The sequence below is a fragment of the Equus przewalskii genome, chromosome 8 (assembly GCF_037783145.1).
Source record: "Equus przewalskii isolate Varuska chromosome 8, EquPr2, whole genome shotgun sequence".
Classification (NCBI taxonomy): domain Eukaryota; kingdom Metazoa; phylum Chordata; class Mammalia; order Perissodactyla; family Equidae; genus Equus; species Equus przewalskii.
In genome coordinates this window covers 51,270,094-51,295,737 of record NC_091838.1, presented here as the reverse complement: position 1 = coordinate 51,295,737, position 25,644 = coordinate 51,270,094, and positions in this window count along the sequence as shown.

The following is a 25,644-nucleotide window of genomic DNA, read 5'->3' as shown; positions in this document are numbered from 1 at the left end:
AGCTTTCAGGGCTGGAAAAACTGGGATTTCCTTGCCTGCTGTGGTTGAAAATTGGAATTGCCTCTCCATTTCTGTGCCTCCTTCTGCTCTGAGCCCTTTATTTCTTTTCTTTTCTTTTTTCCAATTGATGTCAAATATTTATTGAGGCCTTACTAAATGCCAAATTCTCTTCTAGGCACTAACTGAATCAAACAGAGACTTGCCACGATCTGCCTCACATTCTAGTGGCGTAGGATCCAACACCAGCGAACAAGAAAACATCTCTCATCCTCTCAATTGCTCCTGGGCCACAAGTCACTGTCTAAAAATGTCATGAATTCTTAGTAGGTCTGATATCCAAAAGCTTGAGATTTATAAAGGAAATACATTTTTTTAAAAAAGATTTAGAATCCAATTATAAAATATGTACTCAGGAATCTTTGTTGACCATCCTACAGCAGGGCTGTGATGCTTAAGTTACCTTTAGCCGCTACACAGATCTATTTGTTTTTAAAAGCCAATGGAAGAGCCAGTTCTCATGAATTACTAAACCTAGCTGTTCTCATTCATGCACACAGACTTGCATAGTCACCATCTTTGATAGAATTAAACAAATGATCAAGGCTTCATCTGTGTTTTGCCTTTCATTTTAAATTAGTTAGCTTATTGATCTCAACTGGAAGACAACTGATCGACATTTTTTCCCATCATTAGAACATTTAAATATACCAGTCTTCTAACAATTGAGAGGTACTAGACAGATAGAACTCAACTTGCAAAAAATTGACTCCTTAAAGTAAAGGGACAATCAGCCCAAGCTCAAAACAGATGGTGTCAATATTTTGATAAGTGACATGACCAACTCTGGGCAAATTTTGATAATTAAAGTGTAGATACTGAAAAAGTTTCGATGTTTCCCATACAAAATAGAATTGGACAAAAGAATCTGATGATCTTCTATCCAATTGTATCTATTGTCAGGAAAGAATAAAGACAACTGGAATCTAGTTACTTAAAAACTTGATTTGCTAAAATTCGGAACCCATGCGAATACAAGAAACTTTTTGTGGTCCTATCCCTTGCCCTCCCCCACCTTACTTTCATTTAAAGGTAAATTTTCGTGGAAAACTGCAACCAAAAAAAGATGCTACAAATTCATTATTCTTACGCAGCAAGATAGACATTTCAAAAAATAAGAGCATATTTTTGAATGAACAAGGACCTACTCAAGGAACCAGACATACAATAAAAGAGCAAATTCAATGAAATAAGGTTATTAACTTATTAATAGTTTAGTGAAAGATTAAAGAGTTGCTTTTGAAATTTTACGAATCAATTACTTTCAGTTAAATTTTAAACCAGGTCTTATAGTCAAAATCAAACTTTTTTTTTTAATAGAACGAGATCAAAATCCAACTGTTCATGTTTGGAGCCAATTAAGTTCCATTTCGAAGGCACAAGAGATATTCTTGCTTTTTAAAATTTAAAGGTGCTTCATTAAATGATACTTTAGGCAGCTTCTCCTATTTTCAATAAGCTACATTTGCTAAAAGCCATTATGAGAAGACATTTGTGATAAGAAGACATGTATCTCAATTGAAAGGTCATTCCATTGAACAGATCAGAGAAAAGTCAAAACATCTAGACCAAAGTTGTAAGCTTTTGTTTCTATAAATGTAAATGTCTCTGAACTAAGTTCTTGGGGGATTTTTAGTTAGATGATGATACAATTAATCCTGACCAAAAGGCTGAAAAATCTGCGACTACTCTTAGTCGTAGGCATTTTGTCTGTGGGGCAAAATAAAGTGCAATTTCACTCCATTATACATTGAACTGTGGTTAGCCAACTGTTTTATTTTACAATAGTTAACAATTTATTGAACTTCTTTTCTGGGTCAGTCACAATGGTACACAGCTTGCATTTCCTCATTTAATCCTCACATTCTTATCCTCGTTTTTCAGGTGAAACACCCCCTGGGGGCAGCCGATCACCCCAAGGTCACACAGTCAGTAAATGGCAGCGCCCAGATACAAACGAAGTCCCTGATTCCAGAGGCTGCATCATTAACCGTTGACCTACATTCTCGTGTGAGCGAATGGAAATCGCTAATTGTCTTTATTATTGTCTCTTTGTCAAAATAGATCAAATATGAGCCATCTGTTTATCAAAAACTTACCACAGACATTCTTATAATTTAAGGATAGTTAAAATTTATGATCACCCCCACCAAAGCAACTGATGAAAACGTGAGCCAAGGCTGGAATACAGAATCTGTATCCTAAAACGTATTAAAAGAAAAAAAAAGATGAAAAGAACAAAGGTTATTAATTTTAAAAGTAGGGGTAATTTTTAAACACCACAATAATAGCACTTAATTTCTCTTTTTCCTAGCTTTGGGCTAACACAATGTACTGTGGTGATATTTGGGGTTTGTGCTTCAGAAATTTCCATGGACGCATTAGCTTAGATGGTTTCATTACCCATCCTCATTATTAAGTAGCATTCAATTACTGAGTGTTGTAATGCCAAAGAGCATAAAAGAGAGACAAAATCTCGGTAAGATCTAAGGGTGAAATGGCATTTTTATATTGCTATAAAGATTACTTAACTCTAGTGCGGTACTAATGATCATTTCTGTGACTAAAAACATCCCCTTATGATTAATTATGTAAACTCTCATCATTTCAAGCCCAATAAAGACTTTCAAACATTTTTCATGCATCTTGTAGTCCCAGCATATTTTTTTCCATTTACTCACATAGGAATCGACTATAAGGATTAAAGTAACTATTTTCCATTACGTTAAATGGTGTGTCATTTGGGAGTATTCAGGTATACATGTACAATTCAGGTAAATATATGTGAGGAGTGTTTTAATATGGGGGGTAACATTTGTCTTCTTTATAAATGTTGATTTGTATTTCTCACACTCCTATAAAAGGCATAGTTTTTCATATTGGAAGGAAGCTCTCAATAGATCAGTACTTCCAGAGTGGATATATTTGAAAACTAGAATATACAGGAAAAATCACCCTTGAATGTTAATTACAGTTTTGTGTGTATTATAAGTAAAATTGGGAGTGGGAAACAATTGTTCAACCATAAGGGATTGTTTGTAATAGAATACAAGGCAGCCATTAAATATGAGTTTATATATAAATGCTTAGTAATATGTAAAGGTATGATATAGTATTTCGTGAAAATAGAAGCCATACATCCATAAGCAGTATGTACAAAATGACACCTATTTTTGTAAGAATTTTACATATAGATCCATAGACCTTTGATGGAAGGATATACAGAAAGGCATTAACAGGGCTTATATCTAGGTGGTAGGATTACAAGTGATTTTTAACTTTTTTATCTTGAACTATCTGTGTTTACTAGAATTCTTCTCTCTAGTGAACGTGGTTTACTTTTGTTTAAGAAAAAGAAATGAAAGCAAAAACATAAGCAAACCAAAATATCTTCCTTGATGAAATGATCATTCCGAGGCTGAAATTTGAGACGTCTTGGATAATGTCCTATACTTACGAAAACTGGTTCAGAGTTATACCCAAATGACAAAGCCCCTTCTTTAGCCACAACCAGGCCCTGGTGTCTATTTCTCTGGCCGCTAGGCAGAGAGGAGACAGACCACTGATGGTGAGCCACTGCGTGGGGCTGGGGGTGTTTGCCTCCCCGGCTGCCCTGTGGCTGGGAGCTGCGGCAGGGCCCCGAAAGGCAGGAAGAAGTGAAGTCCATCCCGTTCTTTATTATGCAGCTTCGAAGAAGCTGAAAAGCAGAGCATGAAATGGGAAAGCAGAGACGGCCTGTCCCTGAGACTTTAAATCCTGCAGGTTCACACGTCCCGCCGAGGTGACTGTGGGGTCCTCGGGCCTGCAGGGCCTTCAGCTGGGGTCACCAGAGTCATTTCCTCCAGCACGATGCCACCTGGTTTACAGTTTTCTTTTCTCTTTCTTCCTTCCTTCCCCTCCAATTGGACCCATCTGGAAATACGAGAATCTCTATCTACGTGGAACAGGAATTTAGTTTTCAGAAGTGTAGTTCTGGCACCTTCTGAACAGAGACTGGCAATAATCCCAAACTGCATGTTTTATTCTGTGGGCTTTATTTGTGCTTTTTATGAAATGAGCTGAGACACTCAACTCATTTCAGATGGTAGCCAAAGTTAAATGGTCACATTGTCCCCAGAGAGGAGGTCAACACGTTATAGACCAAACTGTCCAGCTCCTGAGTTTGCTCGAAACTTATACAGAAGACAAGCTGCTTCAGTCATTGTTTTCAGCAAACTGAGGATTTTGTTCCTGAATGACGTGACTGACTTGACAAATAAAGGAGAAAGCAAAAGTATTTACCTCATACTTCTAGATTTCTCTATAAGGTCAAATTGTGATTAAATATAAAAATTACTTTGGAATTCCTTTCAGAATAAAGAAGAACTAAAAGCATTAGCTTTCACTACTACAGTTTTCTACATAAAGAGATTGAAAGTGCTTATCCTATGGAAATAAAACAGTTGAGTTCACTTGTTGGCTGCTGTAGAGCAATTTGAAGTGAGGATTTCCTCTTTTAATCAGTTATAAGGTTTAATGACGGTCTCCACAACCAGCCACACCCTGTGGGGGCAATGTGAATCAACACTGGTGGCTTCTGTCAGAAGTAAACACCAGATTAATAGCACGCAGCCTGCACATTAGGGGCGCTTCCACCTCCCTGGGACCCCAGATGAGAAATTAATTAAGCTAATACATTTAAAACTAAATCCATTTTACTCCAAATTACCATCCCCAAAAAGTTCAGCAAAAACCATGAAATGCCAAAATTGTAAACTTGCGTTATATGTATATTCAGACCCTTGGTAAAACAGATTCAAATAAAGAAAACCTGAGATAAAGAGAGCTTGCAAGTGATGATTGACTCAACATCCCCATCTAGTGACACTATGCTGAATAGCAGGCTGTTTGCATTTCTGGGTAGACCTGTAAATCAAATGAAGTAGGCATTTACTTGGTTCATTGTTCAGAAGGGAGATGCTCCCTCTTATTATGCCTTTTAAAAAGTATGCTTGGGGGCTGGCCTGGTGGCATGTGGTTAAGGTCGTGTTCCACTTTGGCAGCCCAGGGTTCACTGGTTCAGATCGTAGGTGTGGACCTATGCACCACTCATCAAACCATGCTGTGGTGGCAACCCACATACAAAACAGAGGAGGATTGGCACAGATGTTAGCTCAGGGCCAATCTTCCTTACCAAAAAAAAAAGTATCCTTGGGAACAATTTACCCCCTTTACACAATTACGATAGATCCCCTCTGAGCCTGGTTCACCAATTTTAGACAAGGTCTATTTCCTGGGATTCACCTTTTATTCCCTAATTCTGTGGAACCTGATCAAAGAGGCTGGAAATTCTTGACATGAGTTTAAGTCATCTGAGTAACATTGTACAGTTGCATGTAACAGTACATAAAGCAGCCAGACAGGTCCTTTATGTCTGGAATTGTGCTGGTGGCCCTGTCTACAGTGGTTAAAAAGAGGCAGAGACCAGACAGTAAAATAAGGGGTTGCAGTGATGTGAATTGAAGGACCTCTCCCATCAGACCCAAAATGTACATACACATGAGTCCATTATATGAAACTGAAGAACAGACAAAACCAATCGATGGTGATAGAACCAAAATAGCTGTCCTCTGTAGGTGGGGGCTGAAGGGGAGGGCGTAATTGATTAAAAAGGGGAATGAGAAAATGTTCTGAGGTGCCAGGATGTTCCACATCTTAATCTGGATAGTAATTACATAGATGTGAACAAACGTAAAATACCTCATTTTATATTTATGACGAATGTACTTAATTCATGTTCTATCTTTCCTATATGCATGGTGCATCTCAGTAATGTTTTTTTCAGTGAGGCTCCACAACTGCTGTCTTACCCTAGTCCTGAGAGATAACAGCCACAGGGTAACATTTTTGTAGACTTAGTAAGAGCCAAATACCACCCAGATTTTTTATGGATGCTGGGGAACTCAGATAAAAAGTTGAATATCTCTCAAATCTAAACATCACTAAGTAAAGGATTTGGGGCCTTATCACTTCTATAATTCAACTGAAAATTTTAGGGCAATCCTTTAGCCAGATCTTAAGGGAACAAAGAATATTGGTACTCACCTTTGTTTTCATGGGGGCAGGCCCCATTTTTGTGAGGAGCTGTGAGAACGTCTTCTGACAGTCACCCGTCAGAGCACAGGGCAGAAACAAAGGCAAGTGGAGCATGGAATGGGTGGGAAGTTTGTCACACGGTCACCACAAACAAATCGTGGCTCTCCCACTTCAGGATACATGCTTTTATAATTTGTAAGCCATGGAATGTGAGAGCTGGAAGGAAACTTTGCAATCTCCTAGCTCATGCCCATGTTTTCAGGAGGAGGCCCAGAGAGGTTGCATTGGCCAAAGTCACACAATGGGTTACTAGCAGAGCTGGACCTCCACCTAGTCTTTCTGACTCCTGGATTTTTGTGTTTCCAGGGCCCCCAAAGCTCCCTAAAGCACTGCAAGAAGAGCAAGGCTTTCAGAATATTTACAGGGCCAGCCTGGTGGCATAGTGGTCAAGTTCACTCACTCTGCTTCGGTGGCCCAGGCTTTGCTGGCCCAGATCCTGGGTGCAGACCTAGCCTCACTCATCAAGCCGTGCTGTGGCTGCATCCCGTATACAAAGTAGAGGAAGATTGGCACACATGTTAGCTCAGAGACCACCATCCTCAAGCAAAAACAAGGAAGATTGGCAACAGATGTTAGCTCAGGGCCAAGTTCCCTCACCAGAAAAAGGAAAAGAAAAGAAAAGAAACAAGTCTTTACAACTGCTTTCAGAGATGGTATCTGCAAAAGTTCCTAGATCATTTTTATTCCAAATTTTTTCTTATTTCTTGCCTGCCTTCATTCCTTTGCTCCTTTGGTCCCTCCTTCCTTCCTTCAGTCTTCCCTTCCTTCCTATTCTCATTCCTTCCTTTATTTCCTCTTATATTTTCAGTTTTCGCTTTCTTTTTCTCTTTCTTTCTCCACGGTACACTTACTTGCAACCAAAGTTTTCAATTCGGTTTGCTTATCAAGAGTTAGGGAGCATGTGAAATTCAGACCATTGGTTTTCAGATTTTACCCTTGAATCATGCTCAAGGGTGACGCAGCCCCTGCTGGCTCTCCTACCCCAGAATAAGAGGTCAATACCACAAGCAGAACCAGACGGATGTTCAGCATTCCACAGGACCAGTTTCCCCGGGCGGTGCCAAAACAGCTTCCGCATTTGCTACATGGAAGGAGGGAAGAGAAGGATCCCAGGACAGAGTGCTTGTTGGCGCTTTATCTTATCCTTGCTGCTCTGCAGTTCTGACCATCACCATGTGCCTGGCGTTGACCCTGTAGCAGCTCCAGATCTGCAGGCCCCATCTGAGAAATGCCTTCTAAATCTAAGAGGGTCTTTTCCCTCCACAACCTGTCTACACCCAACTCAATCCACAAAGGGTTATTTATTGCCTTCTGGGTCTCAGAAGTGTATAGGAGTAGTGGCTCATAGAAAACCGTCATTGTAATGCTTGGTTCCTGCCCTGAAATAATTTAGAATCTAGTTGAATTCACAAAACTGCTGGAGAAACAGCACAAGACAGATTCATCACCAACAGTATCTTTAACGAAACGGCTTTATTGAAGCCCTACCTTGGGCAGAACTTGGGTTTTAACTGCCCTGGGAGTTCAGAGAAGAGAGAAAATATTATGTGAGAGAGGGAAAGCTCGGCACGGCAGGGAGAGAGGGACCTTGGAGGTCACCTGCTCCAACACCCCCAGGTGCTTAAATAAATATAGACATATCATTCATGCTCGGTCTAAAAAAGTTTTTCAGATAATTCATTAAGGTGAAAAGGAGAAAGTAAAAATCACTTTAACTGTTTCAATATTACCACTGCCCCCAAAACACCTACCTTTAACATTTTGGTGTAATGACCTGCAGAATTTTCCCTATGCATATATATAACTTTTTTATGTGCCCTTTTACCCCTTTCACCCTCCCCTCACCCCCTCTTGCCCTCTGGTAACCACAAATCTGTGCTCTCTGTCTATACATCTGTTTGTTGTTGTTGTTTTTATCTTTCTTCTCATATGAATGAGCTCATACACCATTTGGTTTTCTGCATCTGACTTGTTTTGCTTAGCATAATACCATCAAGGCAGTCCATATTGTTGCAAATGGCAAGATTTTTTTTCTTTTTTTTGCTGAGAAAGATTCATCTTGAGCCAACATCCATTGCCAATCTTCCTCTTTTTTTGCTCGAGGAAGATTAGCCCTGAGCTAACATCTGTGCCAATCCTCCTCTATTTATTTTGTGTGTGGAACACCACCACAGCATGGCTGGTGAGTGGAGCAGGTCTGCACTCAGGATCCAAACATGGGCAGCCAAAGTGGAATGTGCAGAGCTTAACCACTCAGCCAAAGGGCTGGGCCCAAGATTTCCTTTTTTATGACTGAGTCATATTCCATTGTATATATAGACACCACATCTTCTTTATCCATTCACCCATTGATGGGCACTTAGGTTGTTTCCAAGTCTTGGTTATTGTGCATAACGCTGCAATGAACGTAGGTGTGCATGTATCTTTTCAAATTAGTGTTTTTGTATTCTTTGGATAAATACCCAGAAGTGGGATAGCTGGATCACATGGTAGCTCTATTTTTAATTTTTGAGGACTCTCCATACTGTTTTCCATTGTGGCTGCACCAGTTTATATTCCCACCAGCAGTGTATGAGGGTTCCCTTTTCTCCACATCCTCTCCAACACTTTGGTGTTGCAACCAAACACTTACTTTGGTTGCCAGTAAGTGCTATTTCTTGTTTTTTTAATAATAGCCATTCTGACAGGTGTGAGGTCATATCACATTGTAGTTTTGATTTGCATTTCCCTAATAATTAGTGATGTTGAGTATCTTTTCATGTGCCTGTTGGCCATCTGTATATCTTCTTTGGAAAAATGTCTGTTCAGATCTTCTGCCCATTTTTTAATCAGGTTGTTTGTTTTTTTCTTGTTGAGTTGTGTGAGTTCTTTATCTATTTTGGAAATTAACCCCTTATCAGATATATGATTTACAAATATCTTCTCACAACTGGTAGGTTGTCTTTTCATCTTGTTGATGGTTTCCTTTGCCATGCAGAAGCGTTTTAGTTTGATGTAGTCCTATTTGTTTATTTTTTCTTTTATTTCCCTTTAACATCTTGGTGTAATGACCTGCAGACTTTTCTCTATGCTTATTTTTTAACTTTATTGAGGAATAATTGACAAAAATAATTGTATATATTTAAGACATATACTGTGATGATTTGATGTACATGTATATGGTAGAATGATTACCAAGATCAAGATAATTAACACATCCATCACCTCACATAGTTTACGTAGGTAACTCTTTGTGTATGTGTGTGTGTGTATGCATGTGTGTGTGTGTGTGTGTGTGTGCATGGTGAGAATGTTTAAGATTGACTCTCAATAACTTTCAAGTATATAATATTGTATTATTAATTATAATCACCATGCTATACATTAGATCCTCAGCTTCTTATCTCTATGCATATTTTTAATTCATTCATACCAAATATGCTGATTCTAAGCTGGTTTTATTACTTTACAACATATCTTAAACACCATACCATGATAACAAATGTAAATCTGCTAATAAATTTAATCATGGCAATGTCTACATAACATCTCTGGATTTATTTGCATATAGATTACTGATTAGTGCTTATATGGATGTTCCTTAATTTATTCACTTTCCTCTTTATTAATATGTTTGTGGTTTCCAATGTTTCACTATTGTAAACAAAGCTGGGATCAACTCCCTGAGATACACACATTTCCATACTTGTCTGATCCTTCCCTTTGTATAAATTCCTAGAATTGCTGACTCAAAAGAAAACAAACAGTTTACATGTTGATCCTTCTGCCCTCCAGAAGGAACTGAACAATTTATCCTCCCACCAGCTTTCCTCACCAGCACTAGGTGTTGTCTCTCTTTTCTTATCTTTGCCAATCTGATCATCATAAAATGGTAACTGTTGTTTTAATTTATGTTTGTTCAATTCCTTGTGAATGTTTTTCACTTGTAAACTCGCCCGCCAACCTTTCTGCTTGAGCCACACTAGTGAACTGCGTCTCCGGTCATTCTCCCCACTCTCTCCCCTGAGGCTGGATGCGAATGTCTCCAGGCAAATTTCCACTTGATTGCCAAGCTAGTGAAGTTGTCTCTAAAGTACCCCTGACCCCATCTGCCACCCACGACAATGCCAGGAGTTACTGTGTGTGCCCTCCTGTGCATCAAGTTGCCTCAAGCCTTGTAAAGAGTAGAAGGTTTCCCGTATTCAAGAAGCGATTCCCGCCTGAAAAAGCATAAAAGAGGAGCTGGCCCATCATGGGCCTGGAGTGGCCATCCTTCAACTTCACCAACCTGTTTCAATTATCTCCCAATATCGTCTCACAAACTCAGGTGTTTTTCTTTAAACTTAACTTAATTTTGGTTTTGAGCCCCGTTTGAGAGCCAGAACCTTAATCTGCCTCCACCCACAGGGTCTAAATTGAGTTGGGTGACGAGGGTCTTTCATGGTGTTCAGGCCTGGGGACAGGAGTGCATCGGGTCTCATCCTCCACCTACACTGGCATCTGCCTAGATGTCCTCCTTCCCTTCGGGACTTGGGTTATCAGTCCACACAGCACAAAGCTGTGTCCTCCATGTTCCCAGCTCCATGCTTCCTTGAATCAATGGCTCTCTGGACGTCCTGCCCTGACTGCTCTGGAAGGAACACCTGCTTACCCCGCACACTCTGAGCGGCAGGGACTGCTTCGGGGCTCCTCTCAGCACAGGGCATCACTATACTGCCCCATATCAAGTGGGAGCACAGAGAAATACAGTCTAGGGGCACGGGCCATCTCTGCTCTCAAATTCCCCAAACAAATTGAGATTCCGTGAACACACCTCAGCCCTGACACTCAGCCTGCGGAAGGTGGGCTTCCTAGGGCCCCACCTCCACAAACCCTCTACCCGTCCTCTTCTCCCCTGCTTTCTTCCTCACCCCTGGGAACCTTTATCTATGTTCAGTTTTGCAACCCACTTATCATGCAGTTGTCTAAATATCTTGTTTCTTCCCAGAGCTAGGCTTTTGAAACAAATCCCAAGTATTGACTTATGCCATCTGACCTAGGGACAAAAATTGCAGGTCTAACTGCCAAAATGAGGGGTGAAGGTGGAAAGATTTAACTAGAAAAGGAGAGGGAAGCACCTGTTGTTTAATTGGTAGGAAGAGGGTGTCTCAGATGTGAGAAACAGCACAGGCAAGGGGTGGGCCTGTTCTGCAGCTGGAGTGCGGCCTCGCTGGAATGGAGCCTCCACTGTGGTCTGGCAGAATAAGAGTCTGGGTAGGAAAGGCGGGGCCAGAACTTGCGGAACGCTGTTGAGTCAGCAAAGCGATAATGGGCATGCCAGGTTATCTCAGTGCAGCTTACTGACATGAAAGCTCCATCTACCTTGATCACAAGTTTTTTACTATTTAAAGGAAACTAGAGCATGGTGCTAATGGGCATGATATGGGCTTGAAAATCAGACAGTCTCAGGTTTGAAGGTGAACTCTGCTGCTTATTGTATGTGATGTTAGACATCAGGCCCATGGCAACAATAATACCTCTTTTATAAATTAATTCTTGAATGCTCTTTTAGAGAACATATATAAACCAACTGGACTTGGAAGATGTTCCCTTTCCATGTACTTCCCTTCTCCTTTTCCTGTTTTTAGCCCCAACTCTCAGAGTAATTCATGAAATGCCCTATCCCTACCAAAATTAATCTACTGCTAATATTCCTTGGGTTGCTAGAAATGCATTCATGAATATGTATGAATTGTATGCATAAATTTGTATGCTGGTGGGCCACATGTATTTCATATCTTTTACAAGGACCTCTGTTATGCTTTTCAGTATTCAGTAACATTTGTAAGAAATATTGATGAAGCCTTTACAAACTGGAAGTAATATCCAAGTTTGCATTACAAAGGTTCTCCAGCATCATGGACCCTAGGAAGAGCTCAGGTTTCCTCTCCTCATACCTCTTTCTCCCTCCTTCCTGCCCACCACCTAGGAAGAAACTCAGAGAGGATCATAGCCGAGGACACCATCAAGCAGCAGGGCTGGGGAGCAGGGCTTTAGAGAAGCTGAGCAAAGATGCTGAAGCTCTGGTTTTGGTGTAAAAAGGCCTCTGTGGTCTGGCTATTTGGAGAATGTAACTTGCGTGGGGCTTGTGAGGTGTCAAAGACTTGAGGAAGCTTCTCTCTCAGGAGATGTCCCCACCATGGAAGACCAAAGCGTGAGGTGATCAACTCTGCCCCAGGGCAAAAACTGCAAGAGCGGAGACTATGGTTACTTTTCTTTGAGGGTCTCTCCTCATTATAGGAGGGCTAAAAGCACAAACACAAGCTTAGGGTCTGGATTTAGGGTTAAGGGTTCTGTTTCTAGTACAAGCCACTCAAGTCTGATTAGGCAAATCATAATAATAACAGCAGCAGCAGCTGCTGCAGCACAGGAGTTAACATGTACCAAGCACTGACTGTGCCAGGAATGGTGCTGTTTTACAATCATTTTCTTATTGACTCCTCACCACAGCCCTAGGAGGTAAGTGCTGTTAGTGCATGCTCCTCACAGATGCAAAAACTGAGGTTCAATGGGTTTATATAACCTGTCTGAGGACACAAAGTTAGGAAGCTATGGAGCCTGGATTCAAATCCAGGCAGTGTGACCTCTAGTACGCAGCTCCTCAGAACCAGGGACCCAGCGTCAAAGGCCCGCTAAGTCTCCCCTCCTCAGAGCTCCCTCAAGAACTTACAGGTGTAGTCAAGAGCTGGTTGAGGATTCAGGATCCTTAATCCCAGCAATCTCTCCTCCTGTGCAACATTCGAACACATGACCCTTAAACATCTTCACTCCCACAGATCTGTGGCTCGGCTTGAGCACAGCGCTACCTTGGAGCAAATTTGGGGAGTCTCTCACAGGAAGGGAATGTCAGGACTTTTCTTCATTCACTTCCTCGTCCCCTGAGAAATGCAAACATCCTGACACATCTTCACTAAGGCAGAGACAAATGGAAGGTATCTTGCAAGGATATCTGTTAGGGCCCCGTGGTAATGTCACTATTCCCATTGGAGGGAATGTTGTTGATGCCCTGCCCGGATTCCCTCAGCACTCACTCTTGTCATAGATGTCACAGCTTCCACCAGCAGTTCTCTGCCTCAGTATTTCTTCTGGCTGCAGGTGCATGGGGCAGGCCAGGAATTCTACAGAGTGAACATCCCTGGGAGGGGCCCTCACTCAACACAGAACAGTACTTGATAAATAAAGAGTCTGGTCTCCTCGTCTCTTGGATGAGTTAACTCTGAGGCATGTGCTACACATGCCAGGTTCCGAGGATCCCAGTGGGATCCAGTCTCAGTTGCCCACAGTGGTGACCTGCTCATGGACACACCTGCATTGATTTCCTTTTTCTCATCTCACGTCCCCACTATCTGTGTTTCCTAGGATCCCAAATACCGTTTACACTCACATTTTGTCTCAGGGTCTGCTTCTGAGGGCATCCACTCAAGACACCCATTTAGAAGATAAAAACCACTGGAACGTAAGTAAGTAACTTGCCCAAATCACACAACTAATAAGTGAACAGGGCCAGATTCCACCTGACCCCACTTAATCACTACACTAACATTACCCCAAACACAGCCCATGCACTGCTGGGGGTACCTGAGCAGCTTTTAGGTTGTACATGGATGGTTTTGTTTTTATTTTAATGTATATTAGAAAAATAATACAATATTTCATCAAATTGTCAAAAGAGACTTTCAATTGCAATATACACCAGTGTTCATGTACTGCTAAGGGAAAAAGAACACAGCTATGATGCAAAGTTTTCTTATCACTTAACATATCTATGTTATTCTTACTGAAAGAACTCTTTTAAGCTTCTTTGGACATGGCATTTTAAAATAAATTACATTTGGGCCTACGTAAAAGGGAACAGATAAGCAAATATAATTGGCTGAAATATTCCTTAAGTTTCCTTTCAATCAAGTGTCCAATTCTTCAGAATTACTTTTAAACTCGAGGTCAATAATGCCCATGTTTTGGCACACGATATCATTGATCATGAAGCTGCATTTCCTCAAAGGTGCTCCCCATCGTTTTGGGGATTTTCATCCATGCCACTGATCCATTCTTCAAGTTTGTATCTGGTATCGTCTTCTTCTCACCAGAAGGTGTCAGGCAGTGACAGTTCCATCCTGACTGCTGCCTGGTCAATAGGAAGTGCAAGGATGGTCATTTGCATCCATTGTAAGACACATCATGACTTCGGATATGCTAAAAATGTGAAAAAAATGTGTATTATAGATCTAATGAAATAAAGCATTCAAATGGCACATCAAATCTCTCATATACAGATATTATTATTTAATATGAGGTTAGAGTAGTACATAAATTTTTTAAATATGAGTTAATTTAAGGGAAAATTTTAAATTAAAGATTGCATAGGCAATACACTGTTATGGCAAAAATTGTGAAGACAGTCAATAACTAAATTTTGAGAAACCTAGCTTTATATCACGCCCCAGTACCTGAGGGAGACGTGCACAGCCACAAGCAGTGGTCTCTGTAACCGGCAAAGTGTAGCCAGTCCACTGTTCGTGTACACTCATGATACAGCCCACTGAGCCTGATTCCAGGAGTCTCTCAACAATCGCACCTACAGCATGAGAGGGGCTTTAAATTACGGTTTGAAGAGTGATTAAATCTGGGGACAGGGCAGGAGGACACACCATTGAAAGAACAGGATCAGAACAATTCAATAGACCACATCAGGCTATGGTTCAACTTAGGAATAATGTTTGTGAATAATGAACAATGACTAGCAACATTTATTTAAAGTCAAGTTTACACTTCTCTTCAGTTAGAGGTTTTATGTAATTGCACACTCTTTACTGGTGGTCAGTGAGAGTAAACTTCATCACGGAAGGGGAACTGTACACTATTCTTGCCAGTAAAGTACAATAGCCTTAGTACTGTCACATGACAGAGGTTTCCACAGCAGAGGGTCTTTCTTAGATTAATAGAGAGCTACTCTCATTATACTTAATAATCAAACTCAAACAGAACTCCAAATTAAGGGATTTTTCATAGTTGTCCCTTTAAGACATTAACTCAAGTTCAGAAACTATTACAGACATATGTTCAAGTTGAAATCTGAACAGAGCCACCACTAAAATGCATGATTGTTTAAATCCAGTGCGATGCTTGAAGGAGGTGAGGGACTCTGAAAGAAAGTGATTCACTGTGTGAACATTGCATCTTCCAGATATGTTAGGGTCTACTACCTAGAGCTAACTAAGGGAAACTAAAGGACAAAAACGAAAAAGATTGGGTGGTATGCCTTCTTTATATTCTAGGTCAGTCAAATATTGTGAACTTCTCATGGCTCCTAGGTAAACTAGAAACTTCAGATTCCTTCTCAGCTAAAAACATTCTGATTGGTTTTTAAAGATTTCTTCTCAGATCCTCCAACTGATGATATGAAGTACAACAAGGCCTAAGATGGTTTGATTGTAGAATTTAGGAGTAAGTTTTTCTTTCTCTCTCCCTACCCAAAAAGCAAAGAAGCTAAAAGTGTGGAATTTTCTCTCAGAGACTGTGTTCTTATTTTCCCTCCTCACTGCCCATTTACAGTGTTTACTTTTCTTCCTACCCTGTTCACTGGCATCAAATACTTAGCCATTCAAGTGGTTAACCAAATAAAACGACAATACAGGGAACTAACAGAACAAATTTATCCAGAGAAATTCCAAATCTTTTTTAAAACTATCAACATGTCTTTTCAGAGCCATGCTGATAACAGGAGACCAGAAGTCATCTCTAACAGACAGAGAATATTGTTGCTCAAAGGATGCGGTACACAAGCTGCTCTTTGATCATCCAGCATCTGCCTCCCCTTCTTTGGGTACCAAGCCCCAGATTTTCCTTGGTAGAGTCACCTTCCCTCAGTCTCAGTGCATACAATTCCACAGGAGCTGAATCTTCATTTCCTCTTTACTGGGCACTATTGCCCAGACCCCTGTAACCAAGCCAATGTCCCCACCTCCTAGATGCTAACAGTTCTCAGCTTCATTCTCCAGGAAAGATGCCCTGGACCAAACAGGAGCCATCCAGACAGAAGTTTCGGACCCACCTCCCCATCATCGCCCACCACAAGAGGCAGCCTACCACCAAGGACTAATTAGTTGACATGGGATACAAAAGGTCATCCCTCTTGCCTTCATATGGAACTAACTTCTGCTGCACTTCATGTCCAGGGCTTCCTGTGGGATTAAACTATAGCTGGTCTCCTGCTGAGACCAATCCTGGCTTAGGTTTTCCTCCTGCCCTATCCTGCTTTCCTCAGCCCCCTTCTCCTAAGAGCATTCCCCCAATAAATCACTTGCCCAAGAATCCTTACCACAATTTCTGCTTCTTAGGAACCAAGTCTAAGACAGTAGTCCTTCAGCCCACCCATCTCCCATTTACGCCTTCTGAAAAGGGGCCATATCCCAAGGACAATGTTAGAGTCCTTATTAAGCTAGCCCTGCCCCTGGATTTTTCAGTTAAGTAAGCTATTGAATAATCTTTTTGATTAAGCCAGTTTGGGTTTTGAGTTGCTTATTCTAATGAGTACTAACATATTAGAAGACAGTCAAGACTATATCTTGGTTCATTTATTCTTCATTCCACAATATTTATTGAACACCCACTGTGTTCCAGCTACTTTGCTACAACCTGCAGATATAATGGTAGAAAAGACACAGTTCCTGCCCTCAAGTAACTTTCAGTCTTCAAGGAGACCATAATGACAACGCAGAGTGATAACTGTAATGAAAAAGTATGTGTTATGGAAACACACAAGAAGAGGAACAAATTCCTTCTTATGGGCACATGGCAGGGAGTGGGGATATTAGTCATGGAAGATTTCCTGGAGAAGGCAATATCTAACCTAAAACCTAAAGGAAAGCAGAAGTCATGGAGGAGAAAGGCATTCCAAACAGAGGGATAAGATGTATGATGAGCAAGACAGGAGAAAGCATGGCACATCCGAGCAAGTCCAGGAAAATCAGTATGGCTGGAGTGTGGGGTGTTTACCCTGCCTAAGTGTGTGTTCTGCCCCAAGGCCTTCTCTGGAGCTGAGGAGCAGCTAGAAGTCTGGGGGGAGTGGGAAGCCCAGCTCCCGGTACAGCCCTCCAACCTGTGGAAACAGAGTCAGCAGATACATGCCCAATCCCATCCTTATGCGACAATTCTGAGAAGGACACTCCGTGGATGCTCAGATGGTCCCAAGAGATTGAGCCCCAGTTACCCACCAGAGGAAGCTGCTAAATAACAACGGCTGAATTAACTTTTCTCTTTTCTCGATCTCACTCTCCTGGTTTCTTCACTCCACTCCCTGGGATCACCTCCAAAATAAACCACCACCATCCAAATCCATGGCTCAGGCTTTGCTCTCTGGAGAATTCAAACTAAGACAGCCATGTTGAACAATTTGGACTTTCTCCCCAGGGCAGTGGGGAGCCAATAAAGGATTTTGAGCAGAGAGTGACATAATCATCACTGTGCTTTACAAAGATCCATCGAGGTTGCCCTGTGGACTATGAATCTGAGCAAGAAGTGATGATGGCATGGACTAATGGAAATATGGATTCAGGACTGAAAAGGAAAATGGAACTGACAAAATGTTAAGGATTGACTGGATATGGGAGTTGAAGGAGAGGAAGGAATCAAAAACTGTAGCTGGAAAAGGTGCAAATGGTTACAAAGAGGCCTTCAGAGGCAGCTCTGCACTCTAAAGAATGATCAACAGGTGACTCATCTCCAGAATCTCCTTTATTCATTCAATCAAAATGATTATTTCTTCCATTTGCCAAGTGGTAACAGATATTCATTTAATTCTATAGTATCCACAGCACTATAATAGGTGCTATAAATTACTCGCACACACACACATACACACAAATATGGTTCTTGATCTAAAGAAGTTTACAATCTAATTGAGGAGAAAAAGTAAAGATAGTAAACAAACAAGCAAACCTAAGAAATCTGACAATTACAAGATAATACTGTATAAATGATCATTTAAGTTCTAAGGACTTTACCCAAAGCAAAAGAGTGGTTGATGGGGACTGAGTTTTAGGGTGTGAATGAGCACAAATTAATAGTTTAGTTTCTTATTAAAGTTTATTCTGTGCCAGGCAGAGCATTTTATGTGTTATATTGTTTAATCCTTTTAACAGTCCTTTGCAATTGGTATTATTAATATGATTTTTTGCTTTTAAGGAAGAATTCCAAGAGAGAAGAATAGTGGGGGGGGGGGGGGCATGTGCATGCATGTGTGTGTGTATGTGCATGTGTGTGTGCCTGTAGTGGATGATAAAGAGTCTGGAGGAAATGGAGGAATTATGCTGAGGTTGGCCTTAGAAGGAAGAAGAGGCAGCGGGACAACACAGAGTCTGTCATGCTAGGCTGGAGTTAGAAAAAAATGGTGTGTTGGTTAATTGTATGTATCAACTTGACTAGGCTAAGAGATGTCCAGATAGGTGGTAAAACACTATTTCTGAATGTGTCTTTGAGGTGTTTCTGGAAGAGATTAGCATTACTCAGTAGACCGAATAAAGAAGATCCACCTTCACCATGTGGGTGGGCATCATCCAATCTGCTGAGGGCCCAAATACAACAGAAAAATGGAAGAAAGTGAATACTCTCTCTCTTCTTGAACTAAGACATCCTTATTCTCCTGCTTTTGAATATTGGAGCTCCTGGTCCTCAGGCCTTTGGGCTCCGACTGAATTATACCACCAGCTAGCTTTCTTGGTTCTCCAGCTGGCAGATTAGGTAGATCATGGGACTTTTCAGCCTCCATAACTGTGTGAGCCAATTAACGTAATAAATATCCTCTTGCAGATATTTGCATATATCCTTTTGATTCTGTTTCTCTGGAGAACCCTGACTAATATAGATGGGATGTGGAAAAGGAGACATTATATATTCTTAGGGCAATGGAAGATTGTTAAATACGTTCATAAAAAATGGCTCTAGGACTTCATGCCAAGTACAGTCATGTGACACATAACAACATTTCAGCCAACAATAGACTGCATATACAACAGTGGTCCCAAAAAATTAGTACCATATAACTTAGGCATGTAGTAGGCTATACCATCTAGGTTTGTGTAAGTACACTCTATGGTGTTTGCACAATGACGAAATCACCTAACAATGCATTTCTTAGAATGTATCCCTTTGTTAAGTGATGCATGCCAGTACTCTGGATTAGGAGCAGTTGCTCAGGAGACTATTAAGAAATTAAAACATGTAGTCATGAAGACTGTACTGTCTGCATTAGTAGATTAGAGAAACCTGGAGAAATATCTAATGACCCTTTGGTGCAGGTATAAAATAAAAAACAAGGAAATGTCTAGGTATTGACCAAGAGCTTGGGAAGGATGGTACACTTAACGTATTGGAGAATGAGGCAGTTTGGAATATAGAGAGTAAGAGGGTGGTTCTGGGAGAACCTTCCAGGTCTCCTTTAGTACAGGGACAACTTTTACTCCCTTTTGCCTCACCTCCATCCTCAGAGTGGAATGTTTGTTTTTTATATGGCCCTGTGTGTGTTAGACACACAATAAGTACTTGCTGAAAGAGTGGATGAGTTTATGAGGGATGGTAAACAAAGAACAATGAGAGACACCTCCCCTCTCTCCACTGTCTCTGTTTACTCCCAGCTGTAGGGTGGATCCTGGTAAAGTTGGGGAAAATAGCAAATCTGGAATCAGAAGACTTAGTTTCTATACTTACTACTTTTATATTTTGGACAAGTCAATTATTACCTATAAACTTCAGTTTCCTCCTCTGTAAAAGGAGAATAGCAACACCTGCCCTCCTGCTTCAAAATACTGTGAAATCACGTGTGTTAATTGGCCATTTACTGCCAAGTGCTTTAATCAGCTGCATGGGAGTATTTCATGCCCAGGGACTCTGTCAGTTTTCTTTCAGAATCAATCTCTCTCTCTCTGTCCAGCCCCCTCAACCCAAATCCTCTGGATGTTTCCAATAGTTATGCATTTATTTGGAACCACAGTCAAAATCTCCCCTTTAAAGAAAGACAAAAATATTTCTCTCTTCCACCTTCCTCCCTTGATGAAAGGATAGTAAGAGCATGACAGCACTTAAGTTTAACATTTTTAACTTTGCACATTTAAAGGAACACCTATTAAAATTCATTTACTCCCAAGAATGAATTAAGAAATGATGAACAACAAGATGAACAATGAGGATGCATTCCACTAGTTCTCACTTCATTACACCAACTACACATATTCGGCGTAGAACCAGAATCACAGAATACAGTAAGAGGCTTAGAAAGCTGCACCAGTTGCATTTTTACTGAACTCTTACACTCTTTTTTCTTTACTTTTTTCTTAAGAAACAGAAAAGAAGTGTGCCTTGTCTCTTCTAAGTCATCCCAATTGGATTAAACTCTTGGAGGAAAGAGACTCTGTCTTCCTCACATTTAGGCCTTTAAAGTCTGCTATCACAGTCCTCTACTCAGAATAACCACTCAGTTAGTACATATTTACGGAAAGAACGAGTGAAAAAAAGAATGAAAATTATTATCATTTCGCCAATCTATAAAATAAATACTTAAAAGCAGAGGAATGTCCCTGATTCTTTTCCTTCCATTCTGGCAAAACTCCATGAGATTTTACAAATCTGTGCGCTGCATTCTCAAGCTATAAATCTCATGGCACTCAACCTCATTGTGAAATAGAGGGGAATGTCTGCAGTGGATATTTCCACATCTTTATTTCAACATGCAAATTCAAGAGTGAACAGGGTCTAAGAAAACTTAAACTCTCCAGTTCCTATCACTGAATTTGGCTACGTTGATGCACAAATGCAACTTGTGGGCCTCAGAGGTTGCAGAATGAGAATGAAGGCTTCTTGATGTCGCTGGAGGTAGGAGGAAAGCGGCTGTGGCCCAGAGACGAGAGTGCACTGGAGAACACGCACAGTCCTGGTTAATGTTCTTTGTAAGGATGATGACAAGTGTTGCGGACCATGCTGGAATGTTGGGCCCACAATACTACGTAGGTCTATTCTATAAGGATCGCTTCCCAATGATGGCACAGAAACTACTTGAATGCTATGAAGCTTCTTCCCTTGTCCTACCACTGCCCACCTCAGCGTACCTGTCCGTGCATGAAATGGGGGACCCATTTCTTTGAGTCTCAAATTGTATGCATTCATCCATTTATTCAGCGGACACTTATTAAGCCTACTGCATTCCAAGGATGGTGCGAGGGAGACAAAGGCAAATGAGATATCATCCTTGCCACAAGAGACTTAAAATTAGTGAAAATACTCTTAAGACAGAATTATCACTGAGAACAGCGGCATGCTAAGCTGTCATCCATACAACCTTGTGTTTTTTTTGTCTCTGAAAGGAGTAAAGCTGCCTCTTAGGCCCCCAAAGAACTTTCTCAGGATCCTTTCTCCTGCAGTTTAAGGTTTGTAACACCAGATGGCAAAATTGAGTCTTACCTCAAGTAATCAGGTTTTCCTAGTTTGGAATATTAAAAAGAAAGAGCATGGCTGAACATGTGTCCCTTAAAATATGAAATATCCTTTATTAATGTAAGTTGAATGAAATAACAAAATATATCTTCACATGAAATAATTCAATATAAAAGTAACAGAGTAAGAATTCAGCAATGATATCGCCTGTCCTTTGGGTGGACTGTTAGTCTCCTGAGCCTGAGTTCATTCCTTAATTTTGTTCATTTGGAAACTCCCAGTCTTTCCTAATCAGGCGCCAGGCTCTCCCTCACCCCTGCCTTTGGGTCCTGCACGCTTGGTACTAGCTCTGCTGTGCTTTTGTCTACTTCCCTGGTCTCCAAAGCTGTTTCAGGTTGCTACCCTATCAACCTAATTCTTTTAATAAATTCTGTCTCAAAGTAGAGCTTATATTCTCCATTCTTATTCAAATCCTGACATTTTCTGAATCTAAAACATAAACTCTTGGATCAATGGTTCTCAACTGGGGACAATTTTGTCCCCCAGAGGACATTCGGCAATGTCTGCAGAGCTTTCTGATTGTCACACTGCAGAGGGGAGGGCGAGATGCGGATGCCAGTCGCGCATAAAGGGGAGAGTCCAAGGATGCTGCAAAACACGCTGCAGCGCACAGGACAGCCCCCACGACAAAGAACTCACCAACCCCATTGTTGAGAGGCTGAGAAACTCTGCCTTAGAGAGGCTCCAGAGAGGCCCACAGTCAAAGGAGTCCTCTCGGAGCAGACCTGCGTGTGTGAAGAAATGCAAGTGCTTCCCTTGGTGGCAGAGATTTCCATGTAATAGTTCAGGTGAACTGTTGTGTGTCAGAAGCTTAGCTCTTAAAGATTAAAAGTCATAACATAGTCCAAACATAACCTCACAAATGCCATTATTTATGCAGATCAGAACCTTAGGTGTTTCACACTTTATTAAGAATTCGTTGACAACTAGCCAGGAATGAGATAGGACGCCAGCCACGTGAAGTAGCAGCCTACGCAAATTTGCTTTACAGTTGACAACGCTGAACCTTATCCGAGCCCTGCGTCCCCAGAAAGCAGCTACAGTTGAGAAATCCCCTCCGACCCCATTGTGTTTCAAGAAAGGGCACCGCACAAAGTCCTCGCCTGCCCTCGCATACATTCCTCGATACTCGACAAGACCCGCTTGCTGTGCACCGCTCCTCACATTCCTCCTTCACCTGCCTGTCTGCGGCTCCAGCTTCTCTCCCCTCTCTTTGAGTTGGTCCTCACTGAGGAACGTTTTCCCTGTTGCGACAGCCTAAATAAAATCATCTCCTTGCTCATCTTTCATACCCTCCTATCTGACCCCTGTTCTCTCACTGGATTTCAGGCAGCGGGACCTCAGGGCTGCTAAGAGGAAGTCTAATATCTCCCAGTCTCCTCCAGGCTCTGCAAAGCATGCAAAGAAAGGATTCAGATTTCACTTTACCATCATCCTTCCATGATGATGTTGTGAAAGACTGTCTGGCAGACACCAGTCGCTGAGGGGTTTGTAATGAGAGTCCCACCCAAGTCCAGATGTGGGGCCCGCCTCCACATACTGCTGCCCTGCTAGGTGAGAATCTCCTCCCATCCCCTCTGTTTCCAAGGTTGGGGGTGGGGGGTAGGCGGGGTGGCTAACAGGCAGGGGCCGTCAGGACAGGAACCCCACGAGATAACCTAGGGATGAGGTGAAGTACCTGGACGGACCCCCTCCTCCCAGAGCTCTGCGGGACGCACCTGGCTGGGTGTACGGCAAGGGAGGGCTCAGCTCCCAGAGGCTCCTAGGCATTTGCCGTCTTCCAAGCTTTTCGTGCACTTCCCTAAAACAGCCTCCCATGTCACTCCCCACCTAATCCCTGGGGTCTCTACGCTTTAACTCTCTCCTTCAACTCTCTCTCTAATCTTTATTAGTGCATAAACAGTCAGGCTGACCTCCCGGGGCTTGCCCTTCTGATTCTCAAGTATACAGTCAGGAAGTCAAAAGAACTGAGAGCTAACTCTTCTCTTTACCTTCCTGCATTGAAATCCCAATTTCCCGCCCCACCCCCCCCCCGAAATCCCATTCCCCCTAGTCTGCCTTAGACCCACTAGGGATGGGGTCAGAAAGTGGGGGCAGGAAAGTGAGAAAAGCACCAAGGTTAACACTAAGTGAAACCTCGATCCTCATTGTTTCAGAGTTCAATGACCGGTAATCATTCACTCGATAAGTATTGGCAACTGGGCGGATACAAGGCACTAATAAGGAAGAGGAAAGGAGGATTCCAAAGTTTTGAGCCAGGGTGACTGTGAGGCCGGAAGGTGGTGGCATTGGGTAAGTTGGGAGGTCACGTGGGTCAAGGGAAGACAAAGAGCACGACTTATACTCAGGACTTCTGAGGTGGAGGTGACAAGGAGACATCAGAGTGGAATGTCGGCTACGCTGGTGGGATGCGGAGTTCAAGGTCAGGCGGGGGTAGGCTGCAGGCGTTATCTATGAAGGTTATGTGTAGCATCATACATTAGTAGTAGTTGCCCAGAGATAAATAATAAAAAGGGAGAAACAAGTTACACTTAAAAGTAAAAATCACCAAATTTAGGAGGCAAGATTAAGAAGAAAACTCAGCAATGGTGACAGCAGAAACTAGAAGAAAATGAGAAAGAAGTGCATTTCACAAAAGTCCAAGAAGGACATTTTTGGTCACGTTGGAGGAAGTAGTCCCCACGTCCCAGTGCTGCACAGAGGTCAAGGAGGATGAGTTTGAGAAAAAGCACTGGGATTGGTCGTCAGAACATCACCAGGGACTTCAGAGAATGGTTGGAGGGGGAAGGTACAGCGCCAACGAAACCTCTGGCCCACTTGTCCTTACAAGCCTTGGGAAGTCACCCAGGCAGCCTGGAAGCTTCCGAGGGCAGCATTATTTACAAGAGTCACCATTAAACAACCTTCCTTTTTGCATAGGTACAATTTTTTAAATAAAGGTTTATATCTGCAATTTTGGTTTGAAGAGAAGCAAGCGTATGGTGGGAAAAGTGCTGGATTTCAATTCCAAGTTCTTGGATCAACAGATGTTCTGGTTCTGCATCTACCACCTGTGAGAACTGGGCCAAGGCAGCGTCTTTGCTCCTTTATTTCTTCATCCATGGGGGGAAAATGGGGTTATTGGAGGATTAACACTCAATAAAGTTTGTTTTTTTTTTTATTACAGTACAATATATATGGGCAAGGTATTTAATACGTAATTGCCATACGAAATTGAGTCAAACTAGTCTGGAGACAGGAAAGCTGAGACTTTTATCCCAGAATTCCACAGTGAATGTCAGAATTCCAAGTCTTGTAGGCTTGGAATAAATAAAATACAGACACGCTGCTCTTGACACACAGAGAGTGCAGAGCTGAAGGAGAAATAGATCTTGCAGAACAAGAGTCTACTTCTGATCAAATAATTTACTCCACACTTCTCCACTGGCGTCCCCAGCTTCTGAAATGGGCACGTCCTCTACAGTGCAAGGAAGCACACCCAAGGATGCTCAAATACGTTCAGGAAGGCTGCCTGGAAATTCAATTATGTTCAGATTTTGAGCGAAGGTGTGGGGTATTTTTATATTACAACACAGGGTAACGGGGTACATTACGGTACAGAATGCAAAATGCACATGATGTTTGGAATAAAGCCCAGGACTTCAAAGTAATTTCAAAATTATAGCAGGCCATGTGGGCCCACACAGGCCCCGATCAATGGACATTTTTTCACTCTCCTTTGCTGTTATGTGTACTTCGGTGGGAAAGTTTGAATAGCACTATTACTTTGTCCCTTATTCTCTTTTTTGCTGGTGAAAACGTAGTTGTCAAGTCCATTTAACCTCTTCTTAAGACTGATATTCAGCTTCCCCAGCAGACCTCTGTTCTCACTGCTAGTTGGCTGTGTCACACCAATAGTTAAGTAGTTTGAATAGCTCACTCGATATGCTCACTTCCATATTAGTCTTCTTC